The sequence below is a fragment of the Argiope bruennichi genome, chromosome 6 (assembly GCF_947563725.1).
Source record: "Argiope bruennichi chromosome 6, qqArgBrue1.1, whole genome shotgun sequence".
Lineage (NCBI taxonomy): Eukaryota > Metazoa > Arthropoda > Arachnida > Araneae > Araneidae > Argiope > Argiope bruennichi.
In genome coordinates this window covers 73,732,015-73,751,152 of record NC_079156.1, presented here as the reverse complement: position 1 = coordinate 73,751,152, position 19,138 = coordinate 73,732,015, and the positions used below count along the sequence as shown (strand labels likewise).

The following is a 19,138-nucleotide window of genomic DNA, read 5'->3' as shown; positions in this document are numbered from 1 at the left end:
CGAAGTTAAAAATTCAAATTGCCTTCTTCAAAAATTTTATATATATATATATATATATATATATATATATATATATATATATATATAATTTTCAAGTAGATAATATTTTTATATATATACTCAGTTGTTGAGAATTTGGTAAGCACTTAATAAAGAATTTCCAATATTGTTATTATAGCTGCGATATTTCAATTTTTATAGCTTGGTCATTCAGTATTGCTATAAGTCTCACCATTTCCTTACCCGCGACATCCTTTAATTATTGAAAATGATACTATCATTTCGGCTGCCAAAAAATTCATCAGCCGTTTTTTTGTAATAAAAATATGTTATAAGTGTTCGAACTAATTTAATATGGAGAAATTTAATTTGTGTTTTAAAGTTGTTGATGCCCTGGGCAAAGCGTCAGGATCGTTCTCCCCCTACAATTTAATTTTAAAAATTACTCATTTTTTTAATTATGGCGTTCAGAATATATACGGATAGATATAGATAGACAATTTTTTTCAAATCAAATTTTGGAAACGTGGGAAAAATTTCTAAGAAGAATAAATGATAGTTGATTATAATTTAAATAAGTTGGAGCTCTCGTAAATCGAAAAAGAGGACGAAATTAAATTATTTTGAAAACTGTACAAAAATTATTAAGCCTTCTCCCCCATCCCACAAAATTTTAGGAACCTCGAAGACAGTTGTCTTCTTTACCTTTCTGATATCCGGTCTGCTTGTAATAAAAAAATGAGATATATTTTTGTTATTATATTGCATGTGTAAAATAACTTGTATTATTGATTCGAGCCATCGAAACATTACCATTTCGGTGATCTAAAAACACAGAGTTCATTCAAGAAAATAATTCTTTTATTAATATTTATTCAAAAAAAATGAATTGTTACTACATGTGACAATACTTTTATTGCATTTCGTATCGTCTTTTATAATGAAACAGCAACGAGTTCATGAAGCTCACAAAAAGAAATTCACAACGTTAAGACGGGCATAGAATCAGCAAAACACATGGCGTCATCTGTAGAAGAATAACGAGTTTGTACAGACAATGTGGAACATACTATCGTTAAAAAATGAGCTACTGCAGTAATTTATCTCACAAAAACTGTCCTTTCATCCGTCTAGACAATATTTTCTTAGTTTTTTTTTTTTTTTTTCCTCGAAGACTAACTGCACATTCAAGAATTTTCCGTCTTCTGAACAGGAAAAAGTGTTCTTTGCAAATTCTTTTGATTTGTAACAGGAAATATTTGCGTAGATATAGGTGATTATTGCTAGATATCTTTTAATGATTACAGTATCGAAAGAGAAGGAATGCTTTTTAAATTTCTTAACGGCTGGTATTCCAAATCTTCCTAAAAGTATTTGCTCGTCTGTTTAGGAAATAACATGTCTTCAACTTTTGAATTATAGCAGAATACAAAATAAAGCATTTTTTAAAAATTTGTTAAATCATTTAAATTTTTCAAATAAAATAGTAGTAGAATTTTGAAAAATAAATAAATAAATAGAAATAAATGAATAATAAATATTTAAGTAAATACTAAATAAAATAAATAAAAACATATAAATAAGTGATAAATAAAATAAACAAATAAGTAAATAAATATAAAATAAAGATGAAGGAAAAATTCTTACTATCTAAATATTTGTATTATATTTAATTAGTAGAATTAAGCCTATAATAATTCGAATAGCCCTTTAATTATTCAGAACCAGAAAGAAATATTGGTTTTTTCTATTCTGCAATAAATAATAATATTTAAGTAAAAGTAAAAAATAAATAAATAAAACCATAACGTATGAATAAGTTGCAAATAAAATAAATAAATAAGAAATAAAAACAAAATAAAGATGAAGGACATTTGTTACTATTTAAATATTTGTAGAATAAATATAAATATTGAATTAAGCCTATACTAATTGGAATAGCCCTTTATTTCTAATTATTCAGAACCAGAAAGAATTCCTCTTTCACCCTGTTTGTACATTTGGATTGAATTCAATGACTGATTCTCTGCAAACATATTTCTCATTCTGTGTGATCAACGCTTAACAGTCCTCAATGCGAGTAGAATAAGCACCAACGCCTATATAACTCTCCTTCATCGGTATTGATCTCAAAGAGAAACATTATTATTTTCGCTTCGCCAGGAAAGTGAAAATCAGTTTACTTAAACAATAATTCTCATTCCTATATTTGAGGTGTCCACCCAGTGGCATCAATGCAATTCTTAAGTAAATATTCAGGTTTTTGTAAAAAAATTTCACAAAAAAGGCGCGTGCCTGCTTTATTAATAACGATTGAATACCATTACGGGAGCAAAGTATAATGTTTTATCTTCCAGACTGAATCACACTCGTTAACTTCTCAGCAACGAAATCGGCCGTATTGAAGTAGTATCTAATGATTTGGTTGTGACAGATATTCTTTGTTATTTATTTCATTGCACAAATGCTCAAAAATTTATTAATATGCAATTTGAATTTTTTTTTCAAAATTTGTAACATTCTTATTTTATTAATCTATACTTATAATAAAGCTCAATGTGTGTGTGTGTGTGTGTGTTGGCGCTCTACAGGCCAGGTCATTTGACATACAGCTATCAAATTTGGTACATGTATGCCTTAGAGGTCGGGAATGTGCACCTGGGGTCCCTTTTTTTGAAATTTTAATTAGAATTTTAATTATTAATTAAAAACTAACTTTCCCGCCAAAAAAATCTTCCATTTTCCCCACCGCCAACTTTTCCGCCAAAAAAATCTTTCATTTTTACCACCGCCAAACGAGAAAGTCTTCAGTTGTTTTTTTCTCCCAACAGTAATGAGGCTAGGGTTAATATTTTTCGGCGGATTATTTCAAACGATTCTGTTTATTTTCTTAATGTTTTATGCTTTTAAAATTAAACATTGTTAATTAATCCATGTTTCAGATTCATTCTGAAGTACTTTTGAATTAAAATAACACAGAATAAAGGAAATTAAAAATGTATAATCTGCATAGCGTTACCCCAACTGGCGTAGAAAAATTCACGCATTTGCGTTAACGTAACTGGCGAAGAAAATTCACGCATGCGCATTATGTTCTGACTGTTGGCATGACAACCAACGAATGATTTAAATTATTTTTAGGTTAGTTGCATGCTTTTGTAAGTAAATTGTATTTATGTTAGTTATATATTTTTTATATATGCTTATAGTTTTAAGTACATCGTTTTTTGAAGTACTTTTTTTAAACCTGTGTTCGACCGATTATTTTAAACGATTCATTTTATTTTCTTAGTGTTTGATTAAAATGAAACATTGTTAATTAATCGATCTGTTCATGATGAATTTCAGAAAATTTTGTTGACAAAGTCTTGAGATATTACATAAATTAAAAAAGATATTTTTTAGTGCCCATAAAGTTTAAACGCTCAGTGACTCTGTTATCAGTAATCATATTATAAAAAAATGCTTTGTTTCAGTAAAAAATATTATGATATTAATTGCAGATTAATTCTTTCCACTTTAATTTAAAGTATAAATTCTACGGGAGCTAACAGAAAATTAGAGAGATAATATTACGTTATGACTGAAGGCATTTATAATATGTGTGAATTATATGGCTATCAAAATTAGAAGTTTTTAAATATTTTGATGAAGAATCTATTAAAGTAGCGTAAAATATTTAATTATTAAAATTTAAACGAACATTAAGATTGGTGAACCGGCTGGTCGCCAAAGGCGGCTAGTCAATAATAAAATTCCTGCAATAAATTTGAATTTGCATTATTCTATCTTAGAATTTCAGATGCACACAATATAATAACTCTATCGAGACAGAAAATAATTATAAATCTGCTGTCCTAAACAACTGACTTCTATGATAAACAGATTCTATAACTTTTCTATTTATAAGAAATGCCATACGGCAATCCGAAACTAATGCAAATTGATGGTTCAAATTATTAGCTGATGAATGTTGAAGCTGTGAAACATAGTTTAATTAAAATAAATAAATAAAATATTCGCTATCGTGGCAGTATCATTGTTTGGATATTATCGTTTGCTTTTTTTTTTTTCATAAATTATCGGATGGCAACAGCTATTTGTCAACAATCAGAATGTATTTTAATTTTTAATTCTAGAACTTAATTCTAGAATTTTAGTTAAAACGTATGTAGAATTTTTTTTGTGTAAATGTAATTTACGCATTTTTATAGCTTCCAATTGTGTATTCTTTCAAAGAATTTTAATATAGATTACGCTATAAATTGCTATTGAGAAAAAAATGATAAATTCTTTAAGGTTATTTAAGAGCTCTTGCAATGAAATGAGAATTATTTAACCGATTTGAAGTTCAAAACGTAACAATCATCGTATTTTTGTTCCGCATCGATGTTGTGCCATACACAAAGGAATTAAGACTGCATTTAGCAAATGGCAAAAATTGATACACGTTTGCTTTAAAATTTGGACTCAACTTTAAAAGGCTGGTACATGCATTGTATCTTTTCTACTCATAATATCAAAACATTAGAAGAAAATTAATTTCAGATGTTATCGTATAAGAGAAAAATGCGGGAGAAGATCATCACTGAATTTTAATACAGGTAAACTTTAAATTTAATTTCTTATCAATGTTAAAATCTTCCATTTTAAAGCTCGTATATTAGCTTTACAAATATAATTTAAAATAAATATTAGAAGAAATGAAAGACCGCAATCGCCTCGGATAAGCGAAAATTCGATTAATAGAAGTTGAATTTTAAATTAAGTTTTTTTTTTTGACAAGATTTTCAAAATTGTTTATCTGAAATTATATAAATAAAGCCGAAATTATTATATTTACAATCAAGCTCGATAATAGTAAAAAATTGTTAATTATTAAAAGAATTAATTATTCAGGAGTTTGATACTTATTTTAAATAGTTTGATAACAAAAGAATTTGTTAACTTAATTATTAAGAAGAATGTGTAATTACTTAAGAACTTTAATAATTAATAAGATTTTAGATAAATGATTTTTATTAATTCCTTTGCATTTTGTAAATGAATTTTGAAATTTTTTTTTTTTTTTTTAATTCTAAAAGAAAAATCTTTTGTATTTCAACAACGCGAATCTTTCGAGCACATTTACAGTTCCATTTTTTCCATGAAAATATATCGATTTTGCCCACATATCTACTGAAGTACTTAAAGAACGAAATTGTATTTTTATTTTTTTCTCTATATATAATTTCGTGAATTACATAGTATAACGTCTTGATAAAGATTTTTAACGGGAACTCAAAAATACGTTCTAATGCCAACTTCATCTTTTTTCGAAAAAAATCGTCGACTTTATTAAAAAAAAACACAGAAAAGCAAAATTGGATTTTCTTTTACTAGCTTGGTTAAAACAAAACAAAACAAAATTTTAGTTAATAGAGGACTGGATAACTGAGATTTTATACCCTGAAAAATATTTGTCTTTTCCTCTATTTCACAGAAAGAAGACTCTGTGTATTGGCGATCTATAGGCCATATAGTTTAATCTAGAACTACCAAATTTGACATATATACTTCGCATAGCGAAACTTCATACTAATTTTTTTTGAAGTTGTAATTACAATTTTAATTACTTGGTAAATAGATTTTTGGTATCTCCGCTCTTTCTACTGCTTTTTTGTGTGGTATAATTAGATCTATAAACCAATTAACTGTGGAATTTATTTTTTTAAGTCCCTCATGTCCCCCTTTTTAAAGTCAAGCGATAACGCATACACATGAAACGCAATACAAATGGTTGCATAGTAAATTTTGCAAAAAAATCACAACAAAGAGAATAAGATTTCATCTTAATTAGAATAAAAAATTGTCGCAAAATGAAGATTTGGATTGACGTGTGTAGATGCCAACGCACTTAACTGGTTAAGATATAGACAAAAGAATTAGAGAAAAGTATAGCACAGTGAGTAGAACAGCATAAATCTACTAAAACTGTATATGCTGCATGTTTATCAAAATTTGAAACTAAAAAAATATTTTGCTTAGGAAACCGCTTAGAATGAAGTTACACAATTTATTTAATTAAAATTATTAGGAATCATTAATCACGGCTGACTACCTGGTTGTCAAAGGCAACTAGTAATTGATAAATGATTTCTTTTTTAATATGAGTAGAAAGTTAAATTAACAGATAGAAAGGAATTTCTTCTAATTGTTAAAGCACTTTTTCAGTTAGAAAGGATACAGACAAATTAAGCACTTTTATTATTTAATCAGATTAACCTAGTACAAAGTAACAAAGTACGTTTTCCAATGACGATCATCACGTTTAAATCCGGTTCAAAGTGCACATTACAATCGGTAATCGAAAGACAGAATGAACTTTAGCTAATGTGATAAAATCGAAACTTTCTATTTATATTCTCAGATCAGGAACTATTTATAGGAATTCAGAGCAGAGCAATAAATATTATCGGTAATAAATGCAGTAAAGTGGATTGGAATTTATTTTTCTTTGTTAGAAGTTTTCTTTTTAAACTATAAATAGAATCAATGATTCACATTTTCAGTCTTAAAATAGCAGAACATATTTTCCTATTAAACCAGCCCTGAAATACCCTCGCATATTCTCTAATAAATGTCTTTTCCCTCTTTCTCCTCATAAAATTGAATAGTTAGGATAAGGCAGCGAAGACCTTGCATGACAGTTACGAAATATAGAACTTTAGCATGAAACTAGCATTTTTTACTGAATCTATCTCGACAATATGTATTTTGGACGCTTTTTTTGCCGGCCAATTGACATCAAAATTTGACATGAGATTACAAATGTAGTCACAAGTTAACATCCGCATTTCATTGATTCAAGCCAGTACGTTTATGAGTTATTGTGTTTACACGCATACGAAAGAACAAATCGACAGATGGTCAATCATTTGATGGATATGGTCCACAATTTGATAAGTATCTATATTTTAGACATAAAACCTATATACCAAATTTTATCTATCTAGCTTTTTGAATTTTGTAGTTACCGCGTTCATTAGTACTTCAACAGACAGACAGAAAAAAGTCTTCTGAATGGATTTCGTTCAAAATCTGTAAGAAATCTAAAACTTTGGCCATAATTCATATACCAAATTTCAGTCGTCTAGCTCAAAGCATTTTTGAGGTATCATGTTCATAAGCTGACAAACATAATTCCAAAAATGTGTTTTTCAAACCCAGGAAGATTCGTGGAGATTCGTTAAAATTTGAGTTTGAATTTTTTAATGATTACTTTCTTTATATTTTGTATACAAGAAAATAAAAAGTGAAAAGAAAGTGGCATTTAAAAAATACACTCATATTTTTTTTTTCAGAAGGAAATAAATTATGCCAGGATTTTATCTAAGTTCTAAAATGTATATTGTTGTTACATTGTTTTTAATTTTGAAAAGGAATTTCCTTTGTAAAATAAAGACAATGTAGATTCTGATCAAATTTTGAATAAAATCTATCAATGAATTGACCTTTTGTTGGTCTATTCTTTCTAATGCACATAAAAGCTGCAATTCAAAAGCATAGTAACTAATAAATGAAATTTAGTACGTGATCTTGTTATTAAAGTTGTAGGTGTGTGTCAAATTTTGGTCTAAATCTATCGTATAAAAGGTGTCAAATTACACATCCGATTTTCTGGTACTTATTTATCAACTGTATACCAGTGATTAAATGCCCCCCCCCCAAAAAAAAAATACTAATGATCGTACACTAGATTCATGTCAAAGATTGATATTTCATAACTAATGGTTAAAATGCTTTGGAACCGATGCATAAGTAACGTTTTTCTGTACTATTACTACGAAGCACACTATTCTTATGTGTGGGAAACTAAAAATAAAAATCTGAGTACTCGTGGTTTTCATAACCTTGTCGAAAGTCCATAGTTTTATGTTTAGGGAGAGAGTGGGCAACAGCTTTATACAAGATTAAACGAGATAGTTTTGGGTACATCATTCCCGCGGCTTTTTCTTAATTTTTGCTTGTTTAATTGTTTAGTTTCTTTAATTTCTTGTTCTAAATAATGATGCCAAATTTGTGCTTGTAGCAGAAGCTACAAATATGTACAAATTATCAACAAACAAAAATTTAGAAAATTATCAGTAAACCGATTAATTCAATTGTTATTTCATATCAAAGGCGTCACCTGGTAGTCAATTCCAGAAAAAACATTGATTTCAAGAGTCCATAATATTTAAAATAATGAATTATGTAATAAAGATTAAAAATTAAAAAATAATTAAGATAATAATTTTTTTCAGTTAATTAAAAAATCTGTTTTGAAAAACTCTTTTTTAATTTATTATTTTATTTTATTTATTTATTATTTAATTTAATTTATTTTTTCTAAATTTATCTGTTTTAAAATGTAATTTAAAAGCTGTATTTTAAGCAGATATATTTTAAAATTAAAATATTAATAAAAATATATATATAAAAAAACTGTATGCTTGGAATTACACCTCTATAAGTACAAAATATTTGTTAAAGTGTAAGTATTTGTTAGTGTCTGGCATCCCAATAAAGCATGAATTTTTACTTAGCGAAAAACACATCACCTGCTCGGTCCAGGTTTACCAACACACTAAACGTATCAGAATGCAAACATTTTAAATGTTGTGTATTGATACTATTGTGTTCCGGTGATAATCTTAGATCAGGACTTGAGTTGTATCAGAAGATATTTTATTTTCTTCCTCTTTTTTATCTAAAACTTTATCCTTGTTAAGAATCGGAGGAAAATAGCTGAGATATACAGAAAATGTATTTCGCTGACAAAGCAGATACGAAGGTCGTTTCTAAAACTTTAAAAGGATACAAAGTAACACTTGAAATGATAAAACTTGTTTTCTATTTCTATTTAGATAGTTCGAATTAGACATCTGAGAAAACATCTGAAATTTGCCAACATTAAAACCAAACTGCAACTTTATAACATCATCACCAACATTAGAAGAATAATCTAGAATTAAATATCTGCAGCAATTAAAAAAAAAGACTCTGATTTTCATGTCAGCAATGAATTATATCATTGTAAAATAAATGTCTGTCTTTTTGTGATTTAAAATGAAAAAAAAAATGCTTTAAACTAGACAGATTGAAATTTGGTATATGGTCTTCACATCTATTTTGTAGATTTCTGTCAAATTTTTAGTAAAATCTGTTGAGGGAAAGTCTGTCTGTCCGAATAATTACAAAATGAAGAGATTTAGATCGATAAAATTCTGTACAAAGATTTAACATCTATAACGTTGACACCCATCAAATTTTGGACCAAATCGAATAAGGGTTTGACCGTCCGGTGATTTGTATTTTCAGAAGAATTTAAACGCGATAACTCAAAAACACGACTTAAGTGTATCAAATCTGGATTGGAATTTTGTGACAAAAGTACAGTTTTGTGTCAAATTTTTAATTTTGGCGAAAAACGCATCTGAAAACTTGATTTTCAGATACTTTTAACGGCAAGCCAGGAATTAATCGCCAAATAACTCGCCAAGAATAATACGTTATATTCAGTAAAAGTGCAAAATTCACGCCAAAGATTAATGCTTTGTAACTATTGTACGCCAATGCCATACAAGTCGTTATCTGGGATAACAACTTTATTAGAAAGTATGCGAGAAAATTTTGTGAAGCATGTTGAATGGTAAAGTAGGGTAAAATCAATTTTTATGCTATAGTATTTTCGACAGTTAAGCTGGGAAAACGTTAGAATTTCGATTAATTTTGAATTAATTGAAATTCTAATTAGAGTCAAATAAAATCATTCCGAGAGACTCTTTCCCATCCTCTAAAATGTATTTGACGTCAGATTTGAAGTTTTGGGTGTAAGGTCTGTCCTTCAAAATATCAACGGACGCACCCATGATGAGGCACAGACACACTTACGAACATGCACTTTTTCTTTTTTCTTTATTATTAGTAGAGATGACATGCATTATTAAGTAAAATTATAAAAAGAAACAACTACAATGTAGAGATAAAAATAATAATATTCATTTATACACCAAAATTTATTAATGCCGATTTCTCTAATTTCCTAAATCGGATTTCTAATTTCAGAAATCGTTTTCAAATTGCGCAATATTTTTAGTCCAAACTCATACGAAAACAAGACAAGAAATAATACCAATCAAAGAAATTTGTGTCCTCTAGTCTGGAGGATTCGAATGCATTATCAGCTAGGAATACTTGTGATTAGCCATAAGACCAAAGTCGAAACGAAAATAAAACTGTAGTAAGTTCAACGGAACCTGAATCCGATAAAGTATTAAATAACAGTAACAATGAAAAAAAATAAACTGCACTTCAAAACAAGATTAATGAAAAGCGAATTATCTTTTTTTTTTTTTTTTTTTTTTTTAAACTCTCTTTTACGAAACGATGAACGTTTTGTAAGCTTTGAAAGCTCTATTACGATATATCGAAGAATCTTCTTTTTCAAATGTTTCCGAGTACGAAAAAATCTTCATATTTTTCTTTCTTTAATTTTCAAACCCAAAATATTGAAAGTATTGTAATCGTCAATAAAATCTAAATCAAAATTCCCAAATTTTAGATCCTTCCCCAATTTTTTTTAAATGTGGGATTATTCTTATCTGTCGACGTGTCTATCTCTAAAAATGATAACTAAAAATGCAGCAAGCTAGAGCTATGAAATTTAGTATATGAGCGCTATATCAAAACTGTAAATTATTGACATATGGATTCGATTTATTTACGTGAAGTCTTTACGTGTGTTCTTTTAAACACGATAAGAAACCAATGGTAGGTAGTGGTCTCCCTAAAACTTTCTCGCATATTCTCTAATAAACTTGTCATACCAGAGAACGCCTTACATGGCGTTGGTGTACAATAGTTACGAAGTATAAACTTTTGGCGCGAATTCAGTATTTTTACTAAATCTATTTTGTCAACCTTGGCGATTAATTCCTGGCATGCCGTTAATAGTATCCCAAAATGGAATTTGTGTTTTAAACATGTTTCTCTCAACAGACTAAAACCAAAATTTGGCACAAAACTACATTTGTAGTCACAAAATCCAATACCAAATTTGATATATTTAGGTATTGCATTTTTGAATTATCGCGTTTACATGTTTCTGAAAATGAAGACCGACAGACGATGAATTACATGTTAGTTTGGCTCAAAGTTAAGTAGGTGTCTATACTATAGATGTTAAATCTGCGTACCAAATTTTATCTATCCAGCTGTCTTCGCTTTGTAATTATCATGTTAAGTTATATTCAAATAGCTGGACAGACGGACAGATTTTACTCAAAATTTGACAGATTTGATGCAATGTTTGATGTATAGACCGTATACCAAATTTTAACTGTCTAACTCAAAGCGTTTTTTAATTATCTTTGTCACAGATAGACAGACGGACATTTTCCAAAAATGTGTTTTTCGAACTCAAGGAGGTCTGAAACGTGGAGATTCATTAAAATGTCGAGTTCGAGTTTTTTAGCGATTACTATACTTTCTCTATATTAAGTATAGGAGATAGTAAAAAAGCCAAGAGGTAGATGAATGAAATTTGGTCGAAGTTTAGGTCAAATATGGAAAAGAGTTTTAATGTCTATCCACTATGTTTGCCATGAATTATGTTTTTCTATCAACTCGTCTGTGAATTCGATAATAAGATGAAATGAGATAGACATATGAAATTTGACACCTAGTGTATCACTGATTATTAAATTATGCCAAAATTTAAACTAAATACGGCACAGAACAGGATTAACTATCTGTCGTTTTTCGATTCTTGTGTATATAAACGCTCAAAAACGCAGCAAGTTATATAAATTAAATTCTGTATATGGTCTTGACACGAAAATTTGAAAACTTTGAAGAAATATTTGAATACCAAAATATGAGGAAATTGCTTGCAATAAACATAAAAATTTTAATTTTATTTCATTGCTTTACTTTATAGTTTTCAATAATTTAAATAAATTCTCTCCTCTTTCCCTATCCCGTTCCTACAAAACTGGAATGCTAAGAAGAATATATATTCCAAAATTGTCACATGTAAGAACCGCGAAAATTTTAGTTTTATTTTTCCATCTCTGATTTTAAAGTTTGCTCAATTATACGATTCCAGCTATAGTGAAAAAGGTTTCGCAACAGAATTAATTTCACTCGTTTTTCTAACATATTTCAATACTGAAAATCCATGTTAAGCCGTCTGAAGAGTCAGGCAAACGAATAACATTGACTTTGTTTTTCATAAATGAAAAATTTCTTTAAGCCCATTGGACAAAACCGAATTACAGCTACATTCGGCAGGTGGAAAGTAGACGGAAATGTAGTATAATCCCTTATTAAAACAAAAATCTCTCGGCTGGATAACCAATTCATTGGTAGACGGGAGAATTAATTATATTTACAGCTGAAAAGACACAAGAGCTATGTGGGACATCGAAACATTCCATCTTGGGATCTTCATAAACATAATGTTTCGGAACTCAATGATTCTCCCACCAATTCCCTCCCATTTATTTTAGGAATTATCAGGTTATATTAAAGTATCGTTTTGAAGCAACACGAGGAAATCTTGAGACTGATCTCGTAATTCTGAACCGCAATTAGATGTCGAGGGCGACAACTTATTTGGCATCTCCCTCAACTTTCCACACTACGCCAGCTGGAAGTTGTGCTAAGCGCATATGTCGCCCTCAGGCATGTATCTGTGTAAATGAATTTTTCTAATCGGAGATCAACCTAATGAAGGTTACAGGGCTCTTAAAATCGTAAACGTTTGGTTCAACTATTTTATGAATTTCACAATATGTACCTTTAATTTTTTTATCCGCCTCGTAAATTACACAGATATTAACTAAGAAACTTTTTATTTAGCTTTCAACGATGGAAGAAAGTCACGCGATCCGACAGTTGATGAAACAATGAAAACGGTTTAAACTTCAGAGCAACAATGTAATCTATTATTGGAAATTGTTAAAAAAATATTTAGAAAAAAAAATGTCAAATTTCAAGAAAACTTCGCATGCTTTTTAAAATTGAAATCATTAAAAATATAATTTTTTAACATTTGTAGTGGTATAAAAAAATTTTTTGTGCGATAATATTGTTAGAAATTATTATGGGAAAACATCAACCTTCATATTAATTAGTAATTAATTAAAATTTAAAAATAAAATCGTTTATAGGTGAACATTCTCACTCTCCAGGGCATATATGTGCCAAATTTAGTAACTCGAGGCCAAACGGCAGGGCTTGTAGAGCGCCTATGCGCGCGCGCACACACACGCGCTCATCTTTATTATAACTAAAGATTTAATCATGATTATGATTTCCTTTTTCAACACGGATTGTTAAGATTTTTTTTTCATATTAAAAATTTTCTATTGTGGGTGAAGGTTGCTTTAGATATCAAGAGAGACTAAAAGTACGAGATGTTGCTTATTTGAATAAGTCACTGACTTCCCACCATCACTATCTGATTAATGAAATCGGCGAAGGATAAAAAGGAAACGGACCATGTCCTATGCCAAACGGAATTTCTACCCGAGTACAGGAAACTGGTTTTACTTGAATTATTTTGAGAACGTCATGTATAGATCGACCAGTGTTCTTAAAAATATTTCTTGTCGATGTTGCCTTAGCTTAAGATCGAGGTTGTAGAATCGTAATAAGTGATATGCGTATAGTCCATGGCACAGAAAAGGACAAGAGAGAGGGGGGATACATGTGCCCCTCTACGGGTACTTATGTGTATTAATACATTAATGCCACTTCTTATCGAATATGGAAAAGGTAAATAAATAGTGTCCAGCCTCAGGTGCCATTTACATTTTCTAAATCACTGATGAGAACTGGAGGGAGGGGAAGGCGAAGAAGTCATATGACTTCTTCGCCTTGACGCCACCCCTGTCAAGCCTTTTGCATTGAATTTGTGATTGTTTATGATTCTTTCTGCGATTTTTGACACGTTCGTATATAACAGCGCTGGAAAAGAAAATACTGTACCTGGTTTCTTCAGGCACATTAATTTATATAAGTGCAGGAAAATTTCTATGGAGAAAACAGAAAAGTGCTTCGAAAGACACTCTTTCATTTCATTTAATTTGTTGTAGTGAGCCTTTTCACAAACATGTGGCAAAAGCCGATATATGGACAGGGCATTATTAGATTTAAGTAAGCAGCAGTATATAACACCATTGTTAGATAATAACCAGCATGGATATTTGCGAAAAAGATCAACTTTTTCTTCTCACAGCTTACAATCCTGTGTTTTGCGTTTCACTAGCTTATAATCCTGCGTGTTTTATGTTTCACTAGCTAAAATCTTGTGTTTTTTTGTATTTCACTAGTTAAAAAATCCCGAGTATTTTGCGTTTTATTAGCTTACAATCCTATGTGCTGTGCGTTTCACTAAAATTCTATGTGCTTTGAATTTCACTAGTTTACAATCCAGTGTGTTTTGCATTTCATTAGTTTACAATCCAGTGTGCTTTGCGCTTCATTAGCTTACAATTCAAATGTGTTTTGTGTTTCATTAGTTTACAATCCAGTGTGGTTTGCGCTTCATTAGCTTACAATTCAAATGTGTTTTGCGTTTCCCTAACTAAAATTCTGTGTGTTTTCACTACTTTACAATCCTAAGAATTTTTCATTTCCACTAGCTTACAATTCCATGTTTGGGTTTATAAAAATGGGAACGATTGTAAGCAAGCCTAATACAACATTATTTTTGTTGAATTAGTTTATGTCCTCGTATTATAAACCCTCAATTTATACGGCATTCGAGTTCTACGAGTTCCGGATTAACAGACTTGAAAAAAACACCGAAAATTTAATAGTATAGGTATAGAACTCTAGATTTAATTTAAAATTATTTGACAAATGACATAACGTGAAGGCGAAACGGAATCAAAATTCTACAGAATGGAGTTGAAATTCGAGATATATGTCAAATGTGCAAAACCAATTAAAATTTAGAATTTACAGATCATTTTGAAGGTAGAACCAATGGGAAAGGCCTACGCGATGTTTTCTCGCTGTAATAAAAGAATTATTCCTCGCATAAAATTGTAAACTTTGAAGCAAGACGTGTGGACGAAGTCGCAAGCACCATGAGTGCTCAGATTTTTATTATCAGAGTCCCACATATGAACTTTATTGTGCTTCGTAATAGACTGAATAAAAACGGAACATGTCATCTGAACGTCTTTCTGCAATTTTAGTAACAAGATCATATATGAATTTTATTTATTCAAACCGTCGCGGTTTTCAGCTATCATTTCCACATGCTTATGAAAGTACAGCACGACAGATTGTCCACTTTTGGACGCATTTCATTCACAATTTGACAAAAATATGAATTTTATATGATAAAACCGTATATCAAATTTCATTTATCTGAATAGTTGCGTTTTTGTGTTATTAGATTTAAATGCATGCGAAAGCGCAGACTGACAGATGGCAAACCCTTCGAGGAATTTGATTTAAAGTTACACACTTCAGTTATTAAAAATGCGCGCCAAATTTCATCTATCTAGCTTTTTATGTTCTGTAAATGCGTTCAAGAATACTTGTGATAAAGAAGTAACAGATGAACAGGCAAGAATAATACTAAAAACGTGCTTGAAGGAACATGCTGAGATTCGCCAAAATTTTGGATTTGAATTTTTTAAAGCTCTTATGTTTTCTCTTTGTATATTTCGTATACGAAGAGTCACACATCAGCATAAGGAAAATTACAATTAAATCAGATGACACTTACAATTACGCTTATTACGCGGATACGACGTGAAGTGAATGAATCCATTTGTAATTTTTAAACTCCAATCAGTTTTAATATGTTTTAAGATTTAAAAGCATAATTAGTTCTTGCATAATTGAATCTTTATAAATGTGACGAGGTTAAAGAAACGAACAGTAAGTAAGTCAAAGAAGTAATATTTATTATATGCTTTTATTCAGTTTCACTTATTTGATATTTGTAAAAATGAAATTTGGTAATTGATTTTTCAGTCATTTCCTGACTTATTTGAGAACTGAAATTTTGTAAAGTTGTGTTTGGTACGACCGGAATTTAACCCCCTGCTTGGCGCATTTTTCAAAAATCGGCAACAACGGTCTTGCACCATATTTTGCGAAATGTTCAAAAGCGAGGGAGCAGATGTCCAATCATAGCGCATAATATAATATATAAAGGCGAAAGATAATAGGTTTGTCAGTCTGGAGGTTGCCAACTTTGGCGCGTTATAGCAATTTGGCGAAGAAGGGGGTTAAACTCCGGTCCACCCTTGTGTTTTCCCAATAAAAAAATGAAAATTTAATAATTTAAAAAGTTTACTATCAATTAATCGATTAATTTTAGTTAAATATTGATCCCATGTTTCTATGTCTGTAAGTGAACGTCAGCAAATTCTGATTAAAAAATTCTACAACATTTATAAATTCTAAATTTGTAAATGTTCTAAAATTATAATAAGAAGAACTTCATAATTCGACCAAATTTGATAGCAGATGATAGAAACGTTTTTATATATTTCTCTTTTTTTTAAATTTAAAATTTGGAGTGTCAGAAATATTTCGCAAGATACGATTCTTTAGATCAAAGGACAGCAAAAAATTTAGACTTCCTAATTTCGTTGAAGTATGTTTATTGATCGAAATAAAATAAAAATATTATTATTGACGTCATTTAAATTCTTTAGAAATTAAAACTAAAAATTGTACTGTGTGATGAACCAGAGAAATTTTTATTCTATAATTCTTTGAGATATTCTATAAATTATGAAAATTATTCTATAGCGCACATAATACTTCAATGACGAACGATTCGGGTTTTTTTTGTACTTATTATTTTTTTCAAACATGTTTGGTTTCAGCAAAACCTGTTTTCACATCAACTTAAGTTTAAACACTCCCAGCTTAATTTAATGTTAAGGGCATTGGCAGAAGATTAGAAATACATAGTATAAAGCTTAAAATTTCTATAATAGTATGAGTTATATGACTATAAAAATTTAAAGTTTAAAAATATTTTGCTGAAGAAAGTATTAAAAGATAAAATAAAACAAAATATTTAATTGAAAATTTTAGTGAACATTAATTGTGGATACTAGGATTAATGAATTAATGTAATTTGAGCGGAAAGAAACTTAAATATTCATATTTCATTAAAAGCTTTTATTTAACTTTTTATTTTCATGTTTATTAAGATATGCAATTGATTCTTCTCTTCCATATATATATATTAAGAGTTTTTAAATTTCATCCACTTGTGCGTTCTTGAGGATTAAACACTATTTTTATATTTTTAGAACTTAGTTTTCAGTTAATCAACTAATTTGATTAAATTTTGATTCCTAAACATTGGTTCCACCAAGTAATAAATTTGAGAAGAATTGTTTCCAAGATTCTGCAAGATTTATAATATATTAGAAATTAAAGACTAAAAAGCGAGAAATAATTCATTAAAAATTACTACCATTTTAATACGTTGATAAAAATGTATTCCTAAAAATCTCTTTTAATAAATTTAAAACGAATCTGTAATACGGTTTCTCTGCGCTGACAAACAATTAGTAAGTAAAAGAGATTCGCAGCAATTTTTCATGACCGCTAATTGGATGATATGGATTGATCTCCGATCTTGGCGATTTTCTAATGAATTTCGCAACACACACACACACACACACACACACACACACACACACACACACACACACACACACACACACACACACACACACACACACACACACACACACACACACACACACTAAGATTCTGAAAAATACAAGAGTTTTGTCTGCACCTCTATTAACACTCGAAATGTGGAGATTCTTTTGAAAAATACGATATATTGTTGTTGAACTATACAAAACGAAGTGCACGCACGACAATTAATTTTCTCTCTAGAGTTTTGATCGCAAAGTTAACTTTTCAGTTATTTTAGTTGAAAGGTATTTCTTTATTCAATGACTAACTGTCTGCGTATGTTTATAGTGACCACAAGTGCTGTTCTTTGCTCATACTGCTATGTTCATCGCTTTTGATTTTCCTTTTGGATACTTTCTGTTTTTTAATAAGATATTCATAGAAGTATAATCGTAACAACAGGTAACACAAATAATAAAGCATTCATTTTCGTTCAATAATAACTTCTGAAATCTTTCTTTGTTTCATAAATTGTTCTTTTGTTATCTTATAAGTACCGAAATCGAATCAGGCGGCATTTGGTCGTAGATTTGATATCGCTATTATAATGTCTTAGGATGCATACAGTTTAAAGTATAAAATTTGTAAAAGGATTCCAAAACGTTTTAAAGCCCCGAATCAGCGCAAAATACTCCAAATTTATTTAATAGGTACTTGAGATTTTAAAATAATTTTAATGTTCCAAATGCTATATTATATGAACGATAAAAGTTTTACAGCCCATAAAAATAATTGTATAAACAGTAGACAATACATTCCGGATGACCCAATAATATCAACGACAACTCGTCGTGTTATTTATTTTTGCGAGCGAAACAAAGTATAGAAGGCCATAAATGAAGACCATTTACAAAAGTATCGAAGGCCGTAAAGGAGATTCATATGCATAGCGTTATTAGATTTTTTGAGACTTTAATAATAATGTTGGCAAGGTACTTAAAGCTCAATATTTTTTCCCTTTTTTTACGAAACAGAGTGATATATATATATATATATATATATATATATATATATATATAATCAAACCAATAAAAATACGAAGTCAATAGTAGCGAAAAGAATAAATGTAGAATCAAAAAGGAAGAAAAGTCTTCAGGCCGGATTCTTAATTTCTTCCTTTTGGATTCTATATTTATTTTTTTCGCTAATATTGACTTGATATTTTTACAGATTTGGTTAAGTGCATCTGTGTTTTAGTAGTAGCAGCATTAGCGCTTTCTAAATACACTTGTATCTTTTTTAGTTTTTCAGAAATAATCTTTAATTTTGTTAGTTTGTTTTCAGAAAATTTTTTAATTGAAATTGAAATTTTACAATGCATATATTTTTGATTTTCTTATATATATAAGGATATTTTAATATTTAATATAATCCAAATTAATTTACTAAATTTTTGCCTAATTCGGCCCATGCCAGG

General features: G+C 29.4%; 1 long non-coding RNA gene across 1 annotated transcript in view; it reads right to left on the bottom strand.

The window, feature by feature from the left end:
- Window positions 1–935: 935 nt before the first annotated feature.
- Window positions 936–19,138, bottom strand: part of LOC129972799 (uncharacterized) — a 104,170-nt gene continuing 85,967 nt past the window's right edge. The window contains exon 4 of the long non-coding RNA XR_008784895.1: window positions 936–1,027. This is a non-coding gene — a long non-coding RNA (uncharacterized LOC129972799). The remainder of the gene's footprint in view (window positions 1,028–19,138) is intronic.